This window comes from Varroa destructor, unplaced genomic scaffold (genome assembly GCF_002443255.2).
Source record: "Varroa destructor unplaced genomic scaffold, Vdes_3.0 BEIS01000004.1, whole genome shotgun sequence".
Taxonomy (NCBI): Eukaryota; Metazoa; Arthropoda; class Arachnida; order Mesostigmata; family Varroidae; genus Varroa; species Varroa destructor.
The window spans coordinates 40,442,253-40,449,115 of NW_019211457.1; the positions used below are offsets into that span (position 1 = coordinate 40,442,253).

Genomic DNA, 6,863 nt, shown 5'->3' on the forward strand with positions numbered 1-6,863 from the left:
ATATATTTGTTTTAAATATAATCCCACGCTACATAGGTGATGATTAGAAGCAAGACGGATGAATCAGGGACACCTATAAATACTGTCCGCAGACCGAGATAAATCAGATTAGGTAAAAGAATGTAGCATTTATTTCATTGAGTTTGATTCTTCAAGTATTACGATAAGTGTATCTTTAGCTACCTATGAAGGTACTAATTATAATTTCACTATAAGGTATCCCCCTCGTCTCGATAAACTATTTATCTTATATTATTCTGCCACTACTTGACACGTCATTTGTATACAGCGCTCATCTCTTTCTCTCTGTGCCACCATTTCTGTACTTACATCAACCCGATCTGGAGGCTTGGTGGCATGAAGTCGGTTTCCAATAGATCCATTTAGGTAGCTCGATTCAATACATAAGCTGACGGTAACAATATGACAGAACTTCAAGATGAACACAAAGATTCATTCCGTTTCGTGGCATAAGCTGTACAGCTATTGAACTGTTGGCTTCAACTTGAAATACAAGCCTTCTCCATGACAACTCCCATATAGCTTAACGTTTCGGCTGGAGATTATTGAATGGTCGGTCTATTTGGGATCATCTGACTGGTGTTCCATAAAACGTGCTGCAAACGTGCTATACCTCACATTACCTTACATGAGGATTCCGCCCCTGGTCAATTTTTAGCCTAGAGCATTTCTGACAACTTCTAAATCTTACGTCTTAATAGACATTTCAGCCACACAACCTCCGCGCGTGTTCCTCTGACATTGTTGACGTGTTGACAGTTTTCCTACTTGTCATGAAAGCCCTCTCCCCTTTCCGCGTCAGAACTTCGAACAATCTGATGATGCTGACTCGAATCATGGCGTTACGTACTGACGTCTGTAGTCGTCGCGTGCAACTACGTCTGTAATTCGAACTTGTTACTTGTGAGTAACTGAAGCCGTATTATACGGTGACCTAACCCTTTCTAAATGATGAGCGCTCAGTATCTGTAGTCCCTGTGATAGCCTACTGGGTAACGTAGTTGCCTGCGAATCATAGGTATAAGTGGTCCCTGTGTGTGGATACAAACCCGGTTATAGACGTACTTTGTTTCGTGCCGGGAGCTAGCCGTCTGATAAAATACTTGACGGGTATGCGCCGGACGTAAAACTCTGACCATCGAGTATTCATAAGCAATTGTGGGAACCGACGAAACGATATAACGCCTTCTACTCTATAAAAAATATCACTCGGTAACTTTTGTTGTAACAAATCAGTAATCCTCTAATTAGTTATCTGAGATCAATAGCATTTTTAAAAATCTGTTTCGCACTGAGTGTGTTCTTTCCATATTTCTTCGTGAACATTTTGTATGCGAGACGCAAAATGGATAGAGGAAGCTTAGGATAAAAGGTTTGTATCTAGGAGTCGACTGAATTTCTGAGACTCGAATGAGACAATTTCAAGGTAACAAAGTCAAAAAACTTAGAAGATCCAAATTAATTACTATGCATTGAGCAAATGCATAGCTGCTACCAACGACTTTGAACAACGAAATATAAAAAAAAAAAATCGTTTTTTTTTATTAACTTTTAAGAAAAACATCTGTCCGCTGGCTCACATTGTAGTCACGATAGTCTACTGTTTAAATATACTGTTGATACTTTACATTGTCGATGCTTGTGTCAAAACGGGTAAATATTGGCCAAATTTCTATACCTTTTAATGAACATAGTTATTTATGAAAGAGGAAGGAATATTTTTTCTTTGCAACTTACTACTAGTTCGCTTATAGTAGGTATTAGCTAGGTTATGATACCATGTAGATAAGCACGCAAGCTGTATGAAGGTGATGTTGGTTACAAAGGCAAACTGTCTAAGTCAAAATTTCATTTTTTGCTTTTTTGGCCTCATTCGATAATTTCAATCTATTCAGTGTGTCTTTTAATCAACGACCAAATAAAAGACGTAGGGTGAATCTGTCTCAAACTAATTGTGATAGTACTACTGTAGACTTTATGTAAAATACGTTCCGTTTTAAGTGGGGCTTCGTGAAATTCGTCAGTCAATACGACGTTTCGCAATGAGCTTTCTTCCTTTGTGCGGCTTGGATCAGTCTGAATGTAGCAGAAGGAAGGGAGCGTTGCCACATAGATTCATCAAAAAAAGATCGGTGCGATACTATCTTTTTAACTATAGACCTGCGTACTAGGTCTCTTTATGTGCTTTAGCTGAATAACTACTGTTTATAGTCCATTTAACAGTAGCAAACTGGTTTGATAAAAATCAGTTTCCCCATAGCACAAAGTTCTCTATGATACCTTTGGTCATCCTCAACTTTTGCTCTTATGATAAGGAAACGAACGAGAATATACGAAAAAGTGTAATTAGCGAACCTGACGTCCTGTAAAGTAAAAAGCCTTAACTGCTCGTCAATTTGTGAAACTAATGCCCCAACTAGGATGGCTGGTTATTAATTTTAATTGATTATTTATTGGCTGGTTACAGGTACGAAACTATGCGACCTAAGCGACCGTAGAACCAGCCGATCTTTGTTACAGCCAATAACTCGGGTCGACTGTAATTAGGCGGCAAACGAAGTGTAAATATGAAGTTAATCCTTTGTGGCTTCGTCACCTGCCGCAGGTCCTGAGCTTGGCTAGGCAAATATGTTTCTTCGTTCAATAGGTTCATAGTCTGAGGTTTATGGAGGAAACGAGATCTGACTATGCGGATGTTTGGAAATCCGTTAGATTGAAATGGATAGATCCGCGCAAAAATAAAATAATGTCTGAAACCATGTACGGTTAGTCGGGCTCGTCAATATACGCGGCTACTGGCTAGGTAAAGGTATGATTTTGCCGCAGACGCATCGTGACCAATTTTTTTTCGCGGCAAGAACTGATAAGAATACTACGACTGCTTGTCGTTATGTTATTCCGTCTTATCGCTGCGGACAACGACACACTTGAAGTGGATATAAAGGCCGAACTTGATAAGCTCCTTAAAAAAGAGGATAAAAAAGTAAGACAACACATTCAGGTTACCTAGGTAGGTAAGAAGGAAAGCCCTAAACCTTTCAGTCATTGATCACTTTGTTAAAAATGTTTAGACAATTGTTTAATGTAGCATTTTTATTATTTTTTTTTTCTTGTATTGTTGTTCTGATTGATTAGAAGCAGGATGACGACTATGAAAATAAAAACAAGTATGAATAGTAAATGTGTAATACTCCACTATACAGTAGATCTGTATCAAAGGAGTCAACATCATAGTACAAAACCATCGGTATGAAGCACACAATGTAACTTATTGATTTTGGATATATAAGTATATTTGGTTGTCGAAAAAGTATTGACTGCTTTTATACCGAAATCTATATAATCACTTTTTAAATTATAGAAATAATAGAGTTACTACTGAACTAAATAGACGCCACCATGATCCCATCACTGTAGAACTTCCTGGCTTGGTTCCTGGATGAAAACTGGGGGTTTTGCTGTCCCTACATCAAAACTAAATTAACACCATTGAAGTAGCTATGTAAAAACCGATACAAATTGTAGTAGTCTACTGTTAAAAGACCTGAGCTATAGGTGAGACGCATTAAATTTTAGCATTTAAGTTTTTTCCCATTTTTGCCGGATAAGGATCGGAAGACAATGTTTTTTTCTGATCACTAATTCAAATAGATTTGTTTCAATGACTTCTTGCAATCTTGCTATTTGTTTATAACAGAGGTTGGAATCAGTTGTTTTGTCAGGCGCCAGCACGATTCCTTGCTTACTGCACAAATACACACACCAATATCGTACCAGTTTAGGATGTGTCACAGATTACCTGTACACAGTTTGTATTATGTTTTTGTACCTGTGCATTCTTATCGTGTGCAACATATTTCTCAGCACATGTGTGTGATCGACCATCTTAGAAGTTGCTTGACTTTTTTTGCATTTTTGTTAACTTTCGTAAATAGAAACACTGCGTCAATTGGTTACTATCCAAACATCGAGCTCTCTTTTTGGAGCCGGTTTCCTTTGACTGGTTCAAGTCTGCTTGATGATGGGTGTTCAGTTCCCGCTTAGACGGTATCATGGCTACTCACGTGTAGATTTTGCTCAAGTTTTACTAGCTTAAGTTCTATTAACATTTTTGATCAACCGTTACGAGTATAGTCTTTCGCATCGAAATTTGCAAAACAGTACCATGTTTAGGCGTTTCTTGCGATAACGCACCACCACTCAGCCATGAAGAGCATAAATTTCCCTGTGGGCCTGGCCGGTGTTTCTACTATTGTCGTAATAAAATCGTAAAATATAGTAAAGTTTTACTCAAATTTCACTCGTCTTTTAGGCGCCCTATATATTTACAACAATTTTAGCTGCAGATCTGCTGCGACCAGATCTTGGCTTTCGAATAACGCCAACGCCGGTCCGACGCGACTCATATTGTCTGAGATAGATGACTTCGGAGCCATCTTTTTGGAAAAAAAAAGATTAATTAATACTATCATCGAATCATCATTTCTATCATCGAATATACTAATGTTTGCTATACATGCCCGTCTTATATGTTTTTCAGTCAAATGAACTATCTCTTAATATCGATATGGCAATAAGCCAACAAAAGCTTCCTTATAAAAAATGTGCTCTTAATTATTTCCTTGCCGCTCTAGTCTACGGAGAGACCTACAGCGGCTCAGGGATGGGCGTCTATGGGAGCGTAAGTGTACGCGCAGGCGGTTCTAGGGGCTATGGGGGCCGAGGCAAAGGCGCAGGCGGTAATGGCGGTTCAGGAGGTAGCGGCGGAATGATGCTGCCGCCTGGTAGTAATTATGGCTATGCGATCGCTACAGCATGCCCGGATACAGCCGGGCAATGGGCGGCTATGGGGACGGAAGTAGAGGCGGCGGTGCGAACAAATCGAAGAGAATCAAAAAAGCGAAGAAGGGGAAAAGTTTTCCAAGAAAAAAAAGAAGTCATACATTACTGTTTATGCTGTGCCCATCTACAGCGGTTATGAAGGCGACGGGATAAGAGATGGAGGAGGCGGTTATAGAGGTTGGGCTTACGGCGGAGTGGGAGGTCGAAGCAGCGGAGGAAGGGGCTCTAGCGGTCTTGGTTGTAGGTAACGAGCAGAGGAGGTGGAGGAGCCGGGGAATATGGAGGTGAGTATTGGCAGCGCAAATTAGAATTAGCCATCACCTTTTGTTGAGCTATTCCTGTGTTGTTTCCTGTACCGAGGTTTTCAGCGCAAAACGATCTAGGGGAAATGAGTGTCGCCTCATTTCAGGTAGTAGAGTGGATTACCGTCGGCGCGAGCCCAACGAGCAGAGATGCAGAATAGTAGCACTTAAAATAAATTCTACTAGCCGTTTTGTAAAATAGCTTCAATCCGGAACGTTGGTTATGCCGGTGCATCCTCTGTACAACAAATAATGTTCTCCAAGCAGACTCATGCAGATAAATAATATTAAGCACCTTGCCAGATTCTTCGCCTATGAATAAATAGTTTGAGGTAAACGATAGTTAAAGTTTCCTCTATGTTGACTCTGTCCCTATTGACCGCCTATTCACAGGGCCCAAGAGCCTTGGACAGTTGGAAGCATTGTCGCTCTTGAATCAATGTTTTCAAATACACAATTTGAGTGAGCAGTGTTCACCGGAAGCTGTTTTAAGAAGGGCAATGAATTTCGCCAATGAAGTTTTTATTGCTGGTTATTTTACTGGGTAAAATTAAAGATAGTTATATCAGTTATTTGACCAGGCACGAAATGACACATACCGACTGCTAATAATATATATATCTGCTCCCAATGTCTACGTGAGTACTCATTTAATTTTTCATTTGACTAATTTCTATAGGTAGTATCTTCACTTCTGTAAATATTAATTTTGTTAGGAAGCCCCTAACGAAATATTCATAGAGTGAGGAAATACCGCACAAATCGCTATCAAGTCACTGGAAGGTAGGAAATTTACAGAATTCTATTTAAATGCAAGACACTTTTCATATATATATATATATATATATAAAATACCTCTTCTCGTTGGAATATAAATATCGTCGTACTTTTGGCAAAATAGAAATTACCTATTTTAACGAGCCGCCTCGTTACTGCACAAATTTGTGCGCAACCTGTATTTACATAGCTATGCAAACGTGAAGCTCTTGTAGCTTCCCTATCAACTCTTCCCATCGTAATGGCGCGGACGAAACGTGCCTGCATAGAAAACTTGAGAGCATACAATAGATTGATGTTCCGAATCTTAAAGTATGAAATTATTACAGTGGTAAGTAGAACTTTGATATCCTACTGCTGAGGTCCTTGACCTGCTACTGACGTGCCCAATATTAAAAAAAAAAAAAAAAAAATGAAAATTCGATTGCTGAGGCGATTCGATCGACTGCACGAAATAATACTGAAAAAAATAATAGCCATCATCATCATTATTATTATTATTAATATAGAATTGCAGGAAGAAACGCAAAAATTCTATTTATAGATATCTATCGTTTCCATAAGCTTAAGCGATAATTGCGAATTAATATGTCCTTGACTTGTGTCCTTAATCTCAGAAGCTTCATTACTTCATCAGTGCCATATATGGACTATCAAATTAATGTACTCACTACTGAAAGGAAAAAACAATACACACACCGCACACGGTTTTCTATTCTTAGTGTATCATTTCGACACAAGGTCCCCAAACATATTTATACTACAAATAGGGAAAAATGAAGATTGGTAAATTCTTGTATCTTCCTGTTAGTTTTTAATTTGCCTTTCTAAATAGACGCACGAAATCTTCCTTAGAACATCTGTGTAAGGATCTACTATGATCGCAGATCTTGCTTTTTTTACTAGTGTGCGGTGCTTTTT

The 6,863-nt window shown here is 38.9% G+C and overlaps 1 long non-coding RNA gene across 1 annotated transcript in view; it reads left to right on the forward strand.

Moving 5' to 3' along the window:
- Nucleotides 1–2,995, forward strand: part of LOC147756198 (uncharacterized) — a 5,093-nt gene extending 2,098 nt beyond the window's left edge. The window contains exon 3 of the long non-coding RNA XR_015326342.1: nt 2,489–2,995. This is a non-coding gene — a long non-coding RNA (uncharacterized LOC147756198). The remainder of the gene's footprint in view (nt 1–2,488) is intronic.
- Nucleotides 2,996–6,863: the final 3,868 nt, after the last annotated feature.